Source organism: Toxotes jaculatrix, chromosome 3 (genome assembly GCF_017976425.1).
Source record: "Toxotes jaculatrix isolate fToxJac2 chromosome 3, fToxJac2.pri, whole genome shotgun sequence".
Taxonomy (NCBI): domain Eukaryota; kingdom Metazoa; phylum Chordata; class Actinopteri; family Toxotidae; genus Toxotes; species Toxotes jaculatrix.
Window position 1 is genome coordinate 6096886 of NC_054396.1, and position 20075 is coordinate 6116960.

Consider the following 20075-nt stretch of genomic DNA (forward strand, 5'->3'; position numbering starts at 1 on the left):
GGTCTTAGTGTAAATATCTACTTGACAAAGATAGACAGCTAGGTCAGCTAAACAACAGATGATTTGTAAAGTTCAAACATAACACAAAGTCTGCAGAGACAGCCTGCTCACTGTCACTCACCTAACTAAGCAGATTCCTTATACAACATATTAGCTAAAAAACTGAAAATGTCTTGTTTCAGAAATATGGTCAGTGGTAGGAGACAAATCTGATAGCAGACCAGTTTTAAACTGGAGAATAATCGGTGTTGAAGAGCATGTACACATCATCCAACTCCCTAAACTGATTCCTCATATTAATCCAGATGTTTGTGTGTGTGTGTGTGTGTGTGTGTGTGTGTGTGTGTGTGTGTGTGTGTGTGTGTGTGTGTGTGTGTGTGTGTGTGTCTGTGTCTGTGTCTGTGTCTGTGTGTGTGTGGACAGAGAAAGGTGATTCTGTATTCTCTGTCTTTGAGGTCACTGTATGGTATGGTCACTGGTAAACTGTATGTCCCTGTGTGGATGAAGAGACCTCTCAAGGACGTGTGCAGGTACAAATGCCTCCCATGTAAATGATGCGCATGTATGCTGGTATCATTAGGACGAGTGAAGTGGTTCTCATTGTGTGGCGCCCGGATGGTCTTTGATGGCCTACGTGTTTGTGCTGAAGTGGGCAACTCTAAACTTTGAGCAGGTGTCTGAAGCAGCTGGCTGGAGGCAGACAGGGAAACACGTCTGCGTCAGTGCAGTATTAAATGGCTTAGAGAGAGGCCTTGGCTAGCCAGAGGACTAATGCATCCTCAATGTTTTATTTAAAGCAGTGCCAACAACCGCTTATGAATGCTCCACATCAAGATGCACACACAAGTCCTCACCCCAGCACAGACACACACACACACACACACACACACACACACACACACACACACACACACACACATACACACACACACACACACACACACACACACACACACACACACACACACACACACACACACTCACACTCACAAGCATGCAGAGTAATTTTGCGCTGTTTAGCTGAACAACTTGTATGTTTAGTGTTGTAAATAAGTAACCGTTTTAACAGGGCCTCAGGAGACTGTGGTTGGGAAAGTACACGCACAGACATGACTGGCTTTAATAGCCATTGTCAAATCACTGTTTAAACAAAACCCTTTCTTCACCAGATTGGAATGTTTACATTTAGTTGAATAATAATGCCATTTTAAGGAGAAGCTATTCTTTAAGGATAGCCAATCTGACCCAATTTATTAGGGATAGACTTAAGGATGCACAGTTCCTCTTGGGAAAACATTCAAGCGCAGGGCCTATTCATTTTTAATGAGAGCACTACTTTAAAAACTTCACAGAATTAATATGTATCAGTGAAGTCTTTCCTGTGCAGAAAACTTCAGGGTAATTAATATTCATAGGCTGTGCTTGTTAACACCCCCAATGCTAGTGCAATGTAGATCCAATTAACATAGAATGGACCCCAAGGATTTGGGCAGATAAGGGTTAAATGAGCTATTGAAATTGAAACCGGGACCGTCTCCTCTTAAAACACTTATTTGTTTCAATAAGCCCTAATTTCATTTGCAGATTAAAGCATCTTTTAGATCCACATGTAAACAGCTACAAAGGCAGAGTTACCTGAGAGAGTTCATGGAGACTCTGTTATGCGCAGTGTGTGTGTGTGCACACGCTTGTGATACACACAAGCATGTGCACTTGCTTGTATACATGTATGCATAGAGGGCATAACCTACACAGCCAGGCTAATGTGAAAATCCTGTAGTGAGCCTGAATTTTATATCTTATTTATAATCTCTTGGCACAGTGTGGGTAACAGACATCAGAGTTCATTCCTGGCGTCAGCCTGTAAGGCCTGGCCAGGCTCGGCAACAGAAGGGGAAGTGCAAGGGTTGTAAGGGGGCCTAGGTGATGGTATCAGAATGCCTGTTTGCCACCTACTGCCATTAGTTAACAAAGCTAAAGTTAAAGACTCAGTTTAAACAGCTGACAGGTTTTTACTTTTTTCCACTGAGGTTAATATGACAAAAAATGTAAGTAAAGTAAAGCAAATGCATTTACACTACAAGGAAAAGAAACAACAATATTACAGGTGTACTCCGGGGATTTAGTACTGCTCTCCCATAAAGTTGGGGGACTTGTGAGAGACAGAAAAAAAACCCCCAGAACAGTCAGAGCTGAAGCAGCAGAGACAAAGACATTTTTGACTTTCGGTCCCTCATGTGGTAAGCTGAGTAGTGACATGACAAGGAAACAGAACTAGATGTGTAAAATTATAAGTCCTGCTTTAAGATCCACAAGAGGTAGAAATGAAAGGGGACAAATGATGATGGTGTGGATATAGTTTATATCAGCATGTCAGTGTGTGTGTTAATTTAAAGAATATGGGTGAAATCTAAAATATAGATCGATTAAATTAGTCATTTTCACCTTCAAATTCATGATTTCGTCGATGAGTGAATGATTTGATTTGATATTCATGCACAATCAGTTGTGCATCCCTGTATCTGTTGAGATTTCTCCTTTGGGAACGCAGTATTATGATTTTCCTATATCAAATATAAGGGAATAAAGTGTCAAGATATAATGTTTTAACCAGACTGTCTTATGTAACAGTGTAAGAGTATAGTAGAAATTTCAGTTATAACTATGGTGTTAGTGCACAGTGTATATATATCCTCTTTTCTGTGATGCAGAAAAAACCCTGACAGCTCTGCTTTTGGCACGCACAGAGGAATATGATAAACTACCAATGCTGATAATCAAATGAGCCTTCATTGAAGTAAATATGCATGGACAGCCACACCATGTATAGGTCTCTTCGAGTAAATTTGATTGTTTGACATGCATTCACCCATCAAAGTATCTATCAGTGATTAATAACAACCCACCTGCACGTTCAGCAGTGACATGGCCTCTATTTGAGAGAAAAATGGCACAGGTCCGTATTCACTGGTGAATAACTGTGTACCATTTAGAGAATGATATGCCCTGATGGGATGTCTCGTCATAAATAATAGTGATGGCACCTCTGCATCCTGTGAATGACATGTGCCATAAATACTTTGCCAGGCCAGAGACAATGGTTCATATAAATCCTTGTGCAGTCTTTTCCTCTGTAGAAAAAAAAGATATATATTATTTAAATGGACAATAAAAACAAATGTTTTTGTGCTCCTCAGTTGGTGGCAGAGAGACCTCCGGAGCAGGACAATGTGTGCCACTCCCTCACTGTGGTCTCTGATGCGCTGTTGTTATTTGCTTGTTTACAATCTTTGACATGATGTAATGGGATGGCTGTGAAAGTACTAGCCAGTAAATGGCACAGAAAATAAGACAGTCCTTTATGTCTCCCCCCCTCCTCTTTTTTTTTCTCTCCCCCCCCCCCTTTCTTTCTTGTTTTCCCCTGCAAACAGGGAATATGGTCTGCATTTGACTGAAGGAACATGAGCCTTGAATATAAGTAACTGTTTTTTGCATTAGGTACTCCCTGGAGGTAGGGGGAAAATATCATGTCCCTGCGTGAAATGTGAATGTGAAATCTAGCAGAAAGAAATATTTATGACCATTTTCTGCTTGATTAGAGCTGGATGACATGCCTTAGGAGACAGTGAGTGGACAAAAGGCAGCAGTTCTGCTTCTGGGCAGATGTTAAAGAAAGAGTTGTTTAGGGAGGAGGGCATTCTGTCCTGGGGCTCTGTGTGGATGCCTCTGTGTGTGCGTGTGTGTCTGTGGGTGGGATCGGGTTGGCTGGGGTGGGGGGTTGTGTTTGAAGCATGATAGAGGAAATTGAGTAAGTCCAACAGGAGTGTACTGGGAGGCAGATGGAGAGCACGCATGATCAATCACTGGTCTTGTTCTCAGATACACACAATACAAGTAATGTCTCTCAGATGCCAGTGCTACATTTATTATCTAAAACAGTAATAAAACTGTGATACAATGAGAAACAAAACTAAGCTGGTATCATCTTAGGTTTGACAGCCCAGAAACACGTGTGTTTTGATGTGTCAGTTCCACATTTCACTTCTGGCAATAATTTATCAACCAGTTTAGGTGAACTGGGCTTTAGTCCAACATGCAGTCAGCTGTTTGATGTTGCTTCAGTGTTAGTCAGTTACTCGACTTTGATTTTACTGCTACTGTCCAGTGTCAAAAAAACAGACTGCCCGGTCTTTGCAGCAGGACACTAACTTATTATACACTTCATACTAACAGTGCTCAGTACTTAGTCGTAATCAGTGCACTCAAGTGTTGGCTCTGCACACTACTGACATCAAATAAAGTATAATCATTCTGTGATACAGATGGCCTCCCTATTCTATAAAACAACCCAGATGAGACTCACATTTAGTTTACTTTTATCTAATCACACAGAATTTTGTTAATCAGGTACACTTCTACAAGCCTGAATTCATCTGAGCACATTAGCCTACATTATTCTACAGTATCAGCGCCTGATGCGTTTGGCAAGTCATTGCTATCTGTATTTTTCTTAATTAGCAAAATTCAGATGCAATTAGCCCTGCTTCTACACATTTACTGTCAAAATATATCATTTATCAGCTGCTAACCTACCAGCTTATCTCAGCATAACTTCAGTCTATGTTGCTTTTGCAGGATTTATCTTCATATATATGAAGGTAATACCTTTATCTGTAAATCCATTTTACATTTTTCTCATTATTAATAAATATAATATATATACATAAATGTGCTGATTTGGAAAGAGAGCCTTGTTAGTGTGCAGTGTACAGATTCAAGGGGTGATGCTAAACTGGGACTTCAGTGCAGAACATCTTCACTGAAAGTGCGGGACATCAGATTGTCTTTCACTGCAGTATTTAAGCAGCACTGAAATTTTAGTTACCATTACTCCGCATAATAGCTTATTATATGCATGCCTTTCAAAAAATAAAATTGCCACTTTGAAACTTGATAGCTTGTAGAATAAATTCCTCTGTCATCTCTGTCAACAAGCATATTTTATGCTCAGTACATTACATTAGCATAGATTGCATACTGTAATGGCAAGGGCCAAAACAGGGATTATTGAAAACCTACAGGGCCCACGCATGGGTAATTGAGTTGTATGGAAATGTAACTGCACAGGACACCTGGTCTAAGCAATTTTTGCATTTGTAACTGCTGTCAGTGGATATGCATCCTATTATGGCACTATATGTTATTCCGGGCGTGCGTTAGCTTGTTAATGTGTCGTCAGACGGTATGTGCTCAGGCCCAATAGAGAGATATTTCCCTGCTGTCTGCACCTCTTGATGCAACGTCTTGTCAGACGAATCCCCACAATGCCACTTTGTATAATATTTTGGATAATTAAACACACAAAGACTCAGTATTCCTGTGTCAGGCGAGGGATAAACACCTCCGTAATCATCACCACTTGCAACAGGCTTATCAGTGTTGTAGAGCACCAGGACAAGTGCCAACATATAAATAATCAGTTAATTACTGTATTGATGCAATTGTCTTCATTGCACAAGCAACCCATCTTTGGCAGCAGATTGATTGTGTTTAGAAGGAGCCTGTGACAGGGGAGAAGCCACAGCACTATGAGCCATTTCCAATGGATCAGAGAAGTACAAAATTGAGAGTATGATTAATTTTTCAATTTCTCTCTGCGGATATCTAATAATTGTGCCCATAGATAGCCAAAGGCTCTTATTAAACATTAACATGCAAAAGAAAAGTTAGAATCAGAAAGATGGTATTTTGGATTGAATAATGTAAAATATCTGTAGGGCAACAGGGAAAGAAGCAAACTAGTCCAGGTTTATTCTTCAAATGTTTTCCACCACTGCAATGTCTACTGCTAATTACTGAGCTCTCATCTTTGCACTCTACACTATATTTATTTTTCCTCATTGCTAAATGCAAATTTTTCTAACCTTTTAATAACATGTACATGTCAGTAATTTTTAAAATGAATCATTAGAAATGTCAGTTGGACTCTGCCAGGATTGTGTTTTTAATTGGTATGTAACTCTACTGGACAGACAAGTTTTTATTTTTTAATTCAGGTTTTTGATAATTAATGTGAGACTGTCTCCAGCATATAAATGCTTGGTTCTTTGATCTAGTAAAGGCAGTGTTGCGAGGCACATGGTTCTTATTAAAATATATCAGCATGTTATCTTCTTGCTTTCCAGTAGAGAGATGCTTTGCCTTTAAGAAGCCGAGCCTTAGAGGAGGTTCCACTCTCAGGTCTCACTCTGTCTCATTTTCTCTCTCTTTCTGTCTTTCTCCGTCTCCCCCTGTGCTGTCTCCATCACTTTGCTCACTTCCACATAATATCATCTTCATCTCAGATAGCTGTGGCACAGGGGAACTGCATTTGTTGATCAGATTTGGCTTGGCTGACGCCTCCTCCCCAGAAGTATGGGGATGTGCGTGTAATGCTTGCCTGAGCCCAGCCATCGCCGGCTGATTGAGTGATCCTGCCTGTCACAGGACAAGATAACCACATCAGTAAATACTCTCCAGTCCTCAGCTCCTCACCGCCATCCACCGCTACCAGGGGCAGCGCTGCACTCCACAGACACAGATGCATTGATTTCCAGCTCTGCACTGTGTCACGAAGGCTAAAAACCCAGATGGTGATACACATTTAGTTCACTGTCATCGTAGTTATGAAGGACACACGTAGAGGCACATTCCATATTTAATACACAGACATATTGTACCAGCTCTCTGCTTTTCCACAGGGAATTCTGACTCAAGTTACAGTTAGCTTTTCTTCTCAATTTGATGAGGTCTCTAGCCGATATCACACCACCAGACTCCGGTTTCACAGTGTGATCTTTTGATATTCCCCTCTCTTCAAAACATCACCGGCATGGAAGGCGGATTGAATTAGCGATTTGTGGTGTATTTATCTCGATCTGAGAGTAATTTGGTGCTCTCTGTCTTAGCACTCAAGCTCAATGAAAACAATAAATGGTGTCCTTATCTTCTGGAGTGAAATCAAGATAGGCGCAGGAGGCTGTGAGTTATTTGCGGTTGATTTGGAGGGAAAGGAGGGACAGGAAATGGACACCCCTCTCACATTACCCCTCTCCATACAGTGGGAGAAAGAGAGAGGCAGGAGGGAAGGTTTTTAATCAGCAGAAAGCTGTGCTTCTAATGTAAAAGTGTCAAAGATGTGCCTTAGCCCTGCAATGAGTGAAATCTGGTCAAGTCTTGTGTTAAATTGAAAACAGGGCTGCTGGGATTTGGAGGTGAGGGGACAGGGGACTCAGTGGCAGCAGCATCTTGGTCAATTATCACAGTCTCCTGTGCTCTTTTCCATCCTTGAGGCCTCCTCTCCTCTGTCTGGCCCACTACACAATCATGAGCATAAGGAAATCCAAAGAAAAGAAAAAAAAACAAGAGTAGTAGATTTTAAATATGAGCAAATGAAATGAAATGGTTCATTTTTGACTTAAGTGATTATTCTTCTTTAAATCAAGCACATGGCCTCAGACATATTTGCTTTGGATTTCAGCTGCAGGTGATTCCAAGTCTTAGCTGGCTGTGTAACTCATGAATGAAAAACTGCTGCGTGTGCCTGTGTACCTCCCCATGCCCTGCTTGTAGGAGCATCGCACTTAATGCTCACGCTACAGCTGCATGTCCTGGCATATCCTAGCGGCCTCTCTGGCTGGAGAGAAAAGGATCACTTCCTGGCAGGTGCGATGTGGGGAGCCACAGCTCCTGCCTTTTCGCTGACTCGCCACTGAGTACAAAAAAAAAAAAAAGTAAACTAGAGAAGGAAAAAAAAAAAAAAAGAAAGTTACCCACCACTCTATTTATACGTGTATGTGTGCAGTCTATTTTAACCACCTGAGCGGGAGCCAGGAAGCCAGCACTTGCCCCATATTTTAACCAGATGTTGAGGAGGGGAAGAAAAGCCTCACAAGAGTCTTGCAATCAAAATAATTATCTTTATGGGTGGATGTTTACAAAGTGTTAATGTGATATTCTGCAGGCGGACTAACTGAGTCTGCTTTTATGTGTTAAACATGATAAATGCTTCTGTCTATTAAAAGACCAACACAGACCAACACATTTTACACTGCAGTTTATAAATGTACAGCTTTCTTTAGAAGAGGGAAAGAACATCTATAGTCCTCCATAAGCCTCCTCCTCTCTGTCTCACCTCCCCCTTCTCCCTACTATGAATCACAGCAGACAGGACAGACAGGAGTGGATGCGGCCTCTTTGATAGACAGTCAGAGAAGCACCAGCAGTGATTTGTAGCTACAGGGGAACAGTACTGCTGTAACCTGTCCTCTTGCCAAGCATTCATATCAGATGGAGGCATGGGTGTGGATATTTTCATCATAGTTCATATTCCACAACATCAAATTGTGATTTATAATCTGATTCTTTATTATTTATCTATTTATTACCTGATTGGGCAAGTCAAATTGAAATTTACAGTATGTAGGCTGACATCTAATAGAATTTGCTCATTTTGCTTCGGGGGAGTTTGTTTTTGGAGCACATTAGCTTTGCCGCATTGTAGTTTGACAGACGTTTTCTCACAGGAATCAATGTTTAATTTGAATAATCACAAAAAGTGTGTTTCTTTTTGGTTTGCGGGGACATCGGTGTCCCAGCTGAATAAAGAAGTAAATGAGGGAAAGAAAAACAGGTAATTATGCTGAAGCAGCAAATGAATGACCCACTGACCCTTAATCCTAATTGATTTTGTGGAGGCAAATTGTTTTTATAGCCCATTTTGATGTGTTTTTGTTAACTGTCTTTTAGTTTCTCTCTTTTCTTTTTTTTTTTTTTAGATGTAGTTAATTGCTTATGTGAATAAAGAATCAAATACTAGAAAAAGGGGAGGGAGGAAATATGTGCCTCTTCCATTTACCAGCAAAGCAATTATATTTGGCAGCTTGCACTTTGTGGAATGACGTCATATCCTGGAAGATGAGCAAAGACTTCACCTCCCACCAGAGTCATTATACCCACATTGTTATTTAGCTTTATTTACTGTTTAAAAACCATGTGTGCCTAACATACAGTTGGCTGTTTGGTGGAATAGTTTAGTAGCTTGTAGACACACAAATTATGCAAATGAAAAAGTGAAAAAAAAAAAAAAATAAAAAAAAAAAAAAATAAACATCTGCAGCAGCTGTATGCATTTCAGACACAGCACTGTTCTGTGAGCGCCTGGCGTGGGTCGGGCCGTCAACCTCACAAACCGTTGCAAATATGTGGCGGTCACTGAATGTATTCCAAGTTACAGTGCAACTCTAACTACACGTGCAAGTGCACTGTCTGGCTGATGACATGTGCTACTTTGCATGTAAATTCTTTAGCGTTTCACCTCCAAGTGAACCTACTGAGAGCGATTCTGGTGCGGACTTAAAGACAGAGGTGTGTTTTTATGACTAGGTGAGGCACGTCCTCTCCAAGGCCCTCAAGCACTGTATCCCTCTACCCTCCCCTTTAATCACTGTATCAACCGCTCTCATAAACTCCATGAGCTGTGTATTAGTGTGTGCGTGTGTGTGTGTGTTTGCACATGAGGTTGAAAGTGTGTGTGTAAATGCCTTGTGTATGCGTCCGTGAGCATGTGCCCTTCCTTGTTTCCCCATTTTTAAACTTAATCAGCAAAAATAAAAGCCGTTGTAAGCTAGCTCATATTAAAGAGGTGATTATTGGTAATAAATACTTTTTATACATACTTATTACAGAGGCAGTTTTCTTCTTGCGCTTAATGAGAGTAATTTGTTTTGCTTGAGAGATTACAGTTTCCTAGAATTAATGCGGCAATCCCCATTCCAAGATAGAGTGAGATCTAAGATTCTTCACAGGTCGTGTGCTGCTAGATGCACCCCTCTCACATAGCAGCTAATGGAGTTGAACAGCAGTCTGTCATTCCCCCGCCCACCGCCCCAGCAGCTCTATAGCCCACATGCCCTTGGTTCCTGCAGTGCTTGTTGTTTGGGCTACTTCTGCCACCTGCATTCTACTTTTACCTCTTATTCACACCAATCGCTGCTAAGTATCTCTTCCTGAAAAACTGCTGCTGCTGCTGGTGGTGATTTAGTGTATATATGCAATCTTCCGTCATCAATGAAAATTCAACATCTGGAAAAATTACTCACCCAGTTGCACTAATTCAAATGGCGTTCGAGTTGCATCAGGATCAGTTTTTTTAAAGCACAGTTTTTCCTCCCCTGTCTATTTCCTCAGTTTGTTGTACTTAAACATTTCCATCACATGTTTATGTAAGCCCTTCAAGCTTAGTGCATAACTTAATTTGAGCTGTGATCATCTTCTCCTGCGACGTTTATTGAAGCCTGCAGCCTGCAGGTCTCAGCGCCTAAAGCTGAAGGTGGCTCAGGCAGATTGAGGGCGGCCAATTCTGTCACCACAGTGCACTCCGCATGTTAATTAAGGTTTAGAAAAGTGCTTACACTCAAAGGACTTTTTTTTCCATGACTTGTTAGTCCATAAACACTCCAGAACAAGGTTGAAATGAAAGAGGATTTGGAAATCAGAATTGTGACTGCCGGACTACGAGTCCCCTAACATTTTATCTTTAGCGGTAGATGTGACTGTGCTTAAACAGCTGGAGATCAGGCATTGCCTTAAAGCTAAAGGAAAATCAAAACCATGAATTTATCATTAAATGGGTGTTAATTGTGTTGGTGGCCTTGCCATCAGTTTCTAGAAATGGCACTAAATGTTCAGCATTTCCCCGCTCTTCCTTAATCTTTATTACATTTTATTTCCTGTTTCAAGTGCTCAGCACTGAACAGTTGCCAAGTGTTTTATCATGTGGATGGAATACTGTTCTCCACTGGGCTGCACCACTGACTGAGTGATTTCCAGGTCCTTAAATCAGCTGTTTTACTTCAGAGAAATGGGACTTAGAGCAGGTCGCTGCAGTTCCATTGTAGGCATTTTTGAGCAACAGGTGACTTTAAACGTAAAATCACATGTAAATTATCTACAGCTAGGTGGTTGTGTAACGTTAAGCAGTTTTCTTGGTTAAACTGGGCGTTGAGATTTCAGTTAAAGCTCTACTGGATTTCATTTAAAGTTGTTTAAACTATTCCTGGCCTTTTGCCTTTGGAATCAGTTATTTCTCTCTCTTTGCAACATGCTTTAAACGGTGCATTGCACTATAATCTATGTATAGATAAAACATGATTGTAGATAGAAGTCTTTTATAGCTCTAACTTTGCCTAGTTGTCTATGTTACCAAATTGTGAGAGTGAGGGTCTTCAACTTTCTTGGCACCAGAACTGTCAATATTTTGTTTCTCCTTACATCTTCTTAAGTCAATGACGGTTGATAACTCCTGGAATAAGAGAAGAAGCAGTTTTTGAACCACCAAAAAAAGTGAGGCCCACCATGTGCCACATCATCTGCCTGTGAGACCGTAATACATTACTGTCCAGTGTGACGGGTGATGTGTCTGGACCCTGCTGGAGATTACTCCTCTTTATGGTCGGAGCAATCAGATTTTTTTTCTTCCTTTTCCCATCCCCTTCTTTATTCCTGGCGGCATAGGATCATATTACCCATCTTGGAATGACTTCAACAGAGACACTGCTATTCCCAGGGAGCTGTCTCTCCCCGCTGCAACTCAATCCATAGCCAATTGGACTGGCCTGTGATTTATAGAAAATCCTCTCCTTTGGAGGAACTCTCGCTCCACATACACATGCACATACACATACACATACACATACACATACACATACACATACACACACACACACACACACACATACACTGGGAATTCTCCCTCCACAGCTCATGATGTGTTAGGTCTCAGGTCAGGACAGTTCAAGGCAGTGAGCATCAGTGGGAAAAGATGTACAGTCGCAACCTAAGGAAAGCCTCACCATAAAAGCTATGGTAAGATTGTTAAAGGACACATAAAGCCATAGAGGGACAAAGAAGGGTTCTTTGTAGTTTCTTAATAAAATCAGCAGGAGCAGATATTCGTCTGCTCTTTGGGCAGATGTCATTACAAATCCATCTAGAAGGGAGCAACCAAAATTTGCTTGGGGCAGTGTCACGCTTGTTGTCTGCTTCGCTGATTAGCGGGATTATTCATCAGGATGAGTTACTTTTGCATCTACACTGAGTTAATCAACATGCCCTGTGGTGTAGAGGCCGGAGAGTGGTCAGCTGACAACACAGGACATTGGTTTAGGCACCAAGCGCTGTGACGCTCCATGACTGTCTGATTTCTCTTTCCCTCCTCAAGCACATTCTTATAGTTGTGTGCAGACTACATTCATCTATATTCACCACAACTAAATTGGAAGATTTAGGCGGTTTTACCGGTCCTATCCCAAAAGTCTCGCGTGTATCAATAATGTTGAGTCTTCCGTCTATGAGACCAGAGCAGATAGATCTTCCCATTCTAAACAATATCATTCAAGCATGATAAAATCTGCTCACAGTATTCTAGGTCTCACGCTGGGTTTTTGGAAGCGCCCGTTTTCCCAAGCACAACACTCCCTGCTACACAGTGATGCAACACTTCCACCAAAGATGCAATCAGGAGGAGCGTGTGTTTTCTAACAGTCCATCTAAGTACCCTAGCACAGTTGGCATGCCTCTGCTCTTTTCCTCCCACTTTATCAACTTGACGGATATTATCGCCGTATTCAGTGGTGGGCATCCTGAGGCATCATATGCTCAGAACAAAAAGCTAAGGTCAGGGAGAGAGGGGCTGCTGAGATCTACCTGCTGCATTGTTCCCAGATCGTTTGTGCTTTCGCCTTCTTATTTTTTATTACTCTTCTTAGCTCGTTTTTATCTTCCTCCTCCTCCTCTCATACTTCTTTTTTTCTTTTTTACTCCATCTGCCTCTAAATGACACCTAAGCAATGAGTGCTCCTCCGACTGATTTTCCTGTGTGTGACCTCCCTCCTTTAGTGGAGTCATTCACAGGCAATGCTAAAGCAGAACGCATGGCTCTTGGCAGGTAGACATAAGAGAAACAGTGACACGCGGCTGTGCGCTGATAGACTTTCCACTGGAGTGGATTAAATCAGCATCAGGCTAGTGGAGCTGATTACCCCAATATGAAAATGCAGTATCTTAATGGTACATATTTTCATGAGGCAGCCCAGTTGCCTTTCATTTTGCTGCTAATATGTCTATTCTTATGAGTCATTTACTTCTTTAATTACCTTTAGCAGCAGATGCACAATGGTGTATTAATGTGAATGATTTTTACTGCCACTTTATCATACTGAGCCTGTGAAGTTGAAAGGCGTAATTGAGGTGGAAGAGCGACTCATGAGAGAAACAATATTTAGTTGACAGCTCCTCTTGTACTCTGGGAGGGTGTTTATGAGTTTACACCGCACTAAAGCTGTAATAAACACAGTATTCGTTTAATAATGGCGGGGTACGGAAATGCATTCACAGAGATCTGCTCACTTATTGAATCATCCCAGGAAGTTGGTTGGCATAATCACACGACACTGTGCATGTGTACGTGTATTCACTTGCATATTGTTGCATGTGCCTCGTCAGTAGTGTCTTTGCGTGCCTTTTTGTGGTTAATGAAATAACTGTTTGCAGCATGCAAAACCTTATTTGCCGTTCTCCCATTTGCAGCATGTGCAACTCTGACAATCCATGTAATTTGCATGTGTGTGCGTGTGGTGTGTCTGTGTGTTTTGTCTGCAGCTTGTGTACTTTCCTTGGTGTGATTTTCTGATACAGACCACTCTGAATAGAGGCCTTCTTTAGCCATCTGTTGTTAAGCTGCTGGCTAAGCAAGGCTGGGGAATCCAAACAAACGCCGAGCACACAGCAAACGGAAGCTGTCAGGCCAGCATAGCTGAGCTGACCTCGCCGGGCTGGGGGGAATGGGGGTGTTGGGAGTGGGTGACCCCTCTGTACCAGGCTCCGAGCGCCCGAACCGCCTGGTTGGGGCAGTGTTTACCCTCCCCTCTGCACCTCCTGCAACCTCCGCCTCCCCTCTGCTGTTTTTTTTTTATTCCTCTCTTGCCATCTCCCTTTTACCTCTTTTTTACTGTTTCACACTCTTATTCCCTTCCTCCATCTGCCTGACCCCCCCCCCCCCAACTCTCCCTCTTTTCACTCCACTCCCTCCATCATCAGTCCTGCTTCACAGCCCCCTCTCTTCTATCTCCACTCACAGTTAATAACTTTGCTTTCGTCTTGTTTTTCTTACAGTCATTTTTTTTCTCCAAAAAACATTTGCCAGGGCACTGCATTACCTGTTATGGGGAGAGAGAGGAGGAGGGGTGTTACAGGGGGAGGTGTGCTGGACTAAAAAAAAAAAAAAGAAAAACAAAAATCATTGAACTCAGATTGTGTCTTATGTAAGTGCAAGCACTACCTTATTGTTTAAACGTGGATATTTGAAATGTTTAGTGTTGTCATAAATATTAATAGATTAGTTGAAAAGTGCAGTGAAGGAAGGGAATCTAATGGTTTGAAGTGGGTATAAAACGTTGATTTATTTATGTATTCTACATGAATTAGTTTGGAAATCTAAACACAGACTGGAGAGTGTTGTCGCGAGGGCCCTGTAATGTGCAAGGTTTGAGCATCAGGGCCTGTTTTCCATGTGGAGTGGCTTTTTGGAAATGGCATTAATTATATACTTACTGGGAAACCAGACTTTCCCTGCTTTGCATTGCAGATAAACGTCTGTATTACTGAGGAAAAGAGAAAGGGAAAAAAAATGCAATTAATATAAATAGACATGATCCTCACTGCTTATCCGCTTACATGTTTAAAAATCACCCCCTGCCAAAAAAATAAAAAAAATTATATGCATTTCAATTAAAATGACAGTACTACCAGTGAATTCCATAACTGTATGTTTGCATAGTCAACACTTCTCTAACTCCATATCTGCTATCAGTCATATTGTGAATATAGGATCAGTTATACCCCCAGTTTTACTGATTTCATTACCACTGGCTACAATAGCTTATATAATTCATGAAATTGGATTAGACTGGATAAGTTTCTTGTGCTGCTTGTGGAAGGACACTACATTAGCTTAACGTTCAAGCGCATTATGTGGAGAAGCTGGCGAGAGGAGAACCTGGCCTCTCGCCGTAGGAGCAGTGGGCCTTGTCTTTGAAAAGGAAACAGCAGAAGTGATAAATGTCAGGTGAGTTGAGACGTACGATCAGTCAGAAAGTCAAGCAGATAACCTTGACATTTAGGCTGCTGGTGCTGAAGCCCCGCAGAGGCTGCAGAGTGAGACCAGTGGGGCCAGTGGGGCCAGTGTCTTCTGAGCCGGACTACATTAAGAGCTAACCTATTAGTCGTGTTGTTGCTGGCTGTCTCTGAGCTACACTCTCCTGCCTAATAAAGCCTGGCAAAACATGGCCGCTGAGTAAATACGCTGAAGCACACACAGACACCCACACACACACACACACACGTATGGGAACACACAAACAGATTCACATTGTGTTTCCTTTTCTTTTTGAGTGGCCGCAGGGATCCGGTTACACCTGCTTGCACATCTTCTAGCAATTAGGAGCAATCTGCTTGAAACCATTTCACGTTCAAGGTCTTCCCCAGCTGTGGCAAAAGGAGGAGGGCTCTCTGTTGAAGGGCCTGAACAAACATCCCTGGCCCTGTCATTTCCCACTGTCTGACTCCCGATGGAGACACCCTGAATGATACCCCCCCTGAATGTTTTCCCCATCACATTTACCCACATTATCTCTATTTTCTCTGGACCTTTTATCACATTCCATTTCTATTTGTCTGTCATTTACAAAATGGGATGTGTTTCTCTCACATTTAAAGGCAGATGAACTAATTTGGATGCCTTCCTTTGGATTTGGGTCGCTGGCACTGTGTTTGATTGTTCCTGTGGGTCACTAAAGTTGCATAAAGAGAGAGACCGGAGAGAAACCTATCTGAAATATGTCTGCTTTTTGTCTTTGTGGGAAAAGGTGCAGTGAGGGATTCAGCAGAGAGCAGACTTGACTGTGTGGCAATGCTCTGAGTTGGGATTTGTAAGACACCCAGAGCTGGCTTTAGCAGCAGGAAACCCCAAAGCCTGTAAATAATCCACATGTGCAGACTGCACATAAAGACATCCAGTACTTAGCAGTTCCCTTATCACAGCGTGATAGCCCAGGGACATAAGAGACGCTCCTGCCTCTATTCACTAATATGGTGTGAAAGTAGATGCAGATAAAACGCCTGTTGTTTATTGAGGAAGTTGCGTTAACATGGGGAAGAGGGTGTGAACTTTGAACACATTTGAAATGGGGAAAATAAAAGAGGATTGCAAATGACAAGGATACCAAATTGCAACGTCTTTGTTGCTGATAAAACCTTGTCATGTGCTGGAGGGTGTTTTCTAATCAAAAGCACCTGGAGGGCTCACACCCTCCATGGTGTGTGTGTGTGTGTATTTTATTGTGTGCATGTTAATACACACACAATGAATGCATGCATGGTTAGTGGATGTAGGCGTCTGTCTCTGCTGTTTTGTTCTTATTCCAGTAACAAGCTTGCTTCCCAAACAGCCTCAGTTTGAGATTGTAACAGGTCTGCTGTGGTCTTGTATGCTTAAGCAGAAGATGATGTAAACCACACAAATCCAATTTTATGTATCAACACACACAATATCACAAATCCTTCTTTTCTGTTCTTTTTTTTGTTGTTCTTTTTAAGTCAGTCTCAGTGATTACACATTTTACTTTTTATACATTTAAAAAATTAAAAACAAAAAGTACACACAAGTCAAAAAGTATGCAGTATAAAAGTATGATTCTGTCCACTGCACAGTTTACCATGTGTACAGTGTCGTTCTCAGGACAGCCTACTGTAACTGATCAGTTTAAGCTGATCTGTCACTTGATTTGGACTGTTGTGCTTCTCTGTGGGCTGAAAGCCTTGCACCTGTCATCAGTTTCCAGTTTATCGCATTTTGTCTGAAGCAGCTCCTCCACTTGCACGTCTATCAAGCGTCCACTCCTTTGAATGGGAGATCAAAAGAAGATAAATTCCAGGGGAGGAGGAGGAGGAGGAGGAGGAGGTGGTTGGTTGGTGGGGGTGGCTCTGAAATAGAGGAGTGGGTGCTGTGTAAACATTGCAGTGACAGTTCACAATAGGTTATTTTAGCCCAGCATTAGGCCTCTCGAAGGCATGCCAGCTCCAGTGGCCTTTTTAAAATACAAACATGACAGCAACATTCCTAAGCGTGGAGCCGACCTCACAACACAGGTTTTCAGCCCACTCGCCTTTTAGTCTCATTATATTTTATACCAACAACAGTGTTTGCTCATCTTGTATCTTTGGCTTTCAAAAGTCCCATTTTAAAGTTATTAAGCCAACGGAACCAGACATGTGCTGTCAGGCAGCAATGTGATTTCAGTTAATTTGCCTGTGTCAAGATGATCATTGACTGTGTTTTGCATAGTGCATGATCACATAATTACTGCCCTTACTTTAATTGGATAAGAATAATTTGATGAATCTGTTGACATGAATAGCAGGAGGCTGTGTTATTTTTTCCAAAAGGCCATCATCGTTTAAATTGTGTGACTCGTCCACTTTCAGACATACACGTTAGGTATTACCTTAAGGCTGCCGTGATCATCCTGTATTTTTTCTGCTGTTAATGAATGATACATACAAAGACAACACTTGAAAAAAAAATAGCTGCTCAAACACAGTAACACACGTCTGGTCAAGCTTAGGTTTACATCACAGCTGTCATAAATACTGAAATATGAATGTACTTGTTAACATCCCATTAAGGCAGTGTCACAATTTCTGTCTACTTGTAGTAACTGATCATTGAGCAAGTTTACACTCTGCTTTTTTTTCTTTTCTTTTCTTTCTTTCTTTCTTTCTGTTTTTTTTTTTTTTAATATGAAGATGACAGTGAGGGAAGACTTCCCAGAAATGTATCTCTTCATCCATTACTGTCTGAACTTCCTATCATATCCTGTTGACTCAACTCTCTTTGTTCCAACACCCTCGGTTGTAAACCCAGACACACCGCACACACATTTCACTGCATGTGTCATCAGTTACAGGGGAAAGAAAACAGCGAACTTTGTTTACTCTTCACCATGCCCGTAATACCACGCCTTGGGTGTTGTAAATGATTTTGTCAGAGCTTTTCTTTTTCTTTTGAATTTCCTTGTGAATTGTCAGTGTTTCACGGTAAGTTGAAGCACACAAAAATGTCATTGTTTGATGATTTGTAAATTATCAGAGCTGCTAATATAAAATAATCCTTTACCATGTTATGTTAATGTTATGAATTGTGGTGAGATTGGTAACTGTGGTATTATTTTAATTATGTTTTTTTTCCTTTGTAGTGTGAGTGGAAATGAAGGTGATTTTTTTTTCCTAGTAAAAAAAATAACAAAAACTTTAATTAATTGATTAAACAAAAGGCCCTTTTTAAAATATTGGTCTTTTAAATGGTCTAATCAATAAGAGGCCTCATATTGTGAAGAAAAAAGAAATATCGTCATGCTCTGCAGGACTACAAGAGACAATCTCACAGTGTTATCAAGCGTTAGTACTTTATCATGTTATTTATCATATCATGTTAGTACTTTTCCGATCCCCTCCCGGCGTCAGTTCAGTTCAGTTCACGTCATGTTTTTATTTTCTTGCCAGACTGCAAGTTGCTCAGGAGAAAAAAACTTAATGTCTAAAATGTAAGATAAGTAAAGTAAATATTGTCATCGTGGGAGTGAATCTTGCTCACATAGTTCTCAGTTTCAATTTATACACTTTCTTTATGTGTACTTGCATGCAGGGGGTTCCCCTCCACAAATTTCAAAGCAGAGGACAATTAGGCATGCAGAACAGAATGAGATATGTTGCGATATGTGAGATAGACAGAGAGAAGGAAAATGTATGTACTTTAAAGTTAAGCATGGTGAAATGCCAAGAGTGTGGCCTCTTTGTAGCTTGTGGTCATATTTATGCCTCATGATGTCATCCGACAGCCGTGTGTTTGGGAGGGTCAGTACATACACCCACACACAGACCATCATACAGCTGTTCACTCCAACCCCCCTAACTGTCTCTTTCTTGTCTGTCTTAAAGTATTGTCTGACTTCACTCGTACTAAGACCTATTCTCAAAGTTATTTCCATCTCTTTATCTGTCCACACAGTTTTCTCTTTACCCTTTCTTTGTAGATATCTTACTTTCATACAGTTTTTCACAGGTTTCACTCACTTGTTCACACGTTGCTGTTACTTTTTTTTTCCTGTTTTGTGCTCTGTGTTCTCTCTCTCTCTCTCTCTCTCTCTCTCTCTCTCCCTCTCTCACTAACTCCTTGTTAAACATTCCACCATTTACTTTTATAATTTCTGAACTTGGACAACAACAATGGACTGGAGAACTTATAGATCGTCCATTTGTGAGATGAGCTTGGATGTGCCCCTGTTCTGTTTGTTTAATTGTGGGAGCAATCGTCTGAGGGACATGGAAAGAATGAGGCCAGTTATTTACCCAGATGGTTTACTGGTGGAGGTGTGAGGCTGGCCAGCTCACTGTGGGAACACAACGCTTGCTTTTCTTGGTATCGCTGACCGTTTTCAAGACCTCTGTGTTTTTTCCCCCAGCTCTCTCCAGCTTTGTTTGCTCTGGATGGCATGTTTGATTATTTATCGTAAGGGAAAAGGGAGTAGCTGAAGTAATAAACATGTGACTGCACTGTATTTTGTTTTCCACTGAGAAGGCCGTGTCCTTTAACAGATATTTGAAGCAGCCATAAAGCCTTTTATTTGCTTTCTAGAGGGGAGTTTGACTGAGCTAAAGGAGGATCAAAAGTACTGATTAGTGTCTTTGACAATTTGTGTTTGCTGTTAGTGCAACTTATCAGCAGATAAATATTTCTTCTGGATGGCTGCAGTTAATTTTTTTCCTTTTTTTTTGTCTTCTTTCTGTCTGTGAATTTGTTTTGACATTTGATCATTGTTCCTTGTCTGTTTGTGGAGAAACTGTTTATACCAGCCATAGCTTTATGACTCTGAATGGGAGAGTCTGAAAAGATTGTCTGTGATGTTTGTTTGTTATCTAGC

The 20075-nt window shown here is 41.3% G+C and overlaps 1 protein-coding gene across 13 annotated transcripts in view; it reads left to right on the forward strand.

The window, feature by feature from the left end:
* foxp1b (forkhead box P1b) overlaps positions 1-20075 on the forward strand; it is a 148168-nt gene that overhangs the window by 73491 nt on the left and 54602 nt on the right. The gene's annotated exons all lie outside the window — the stretch shown is intronic.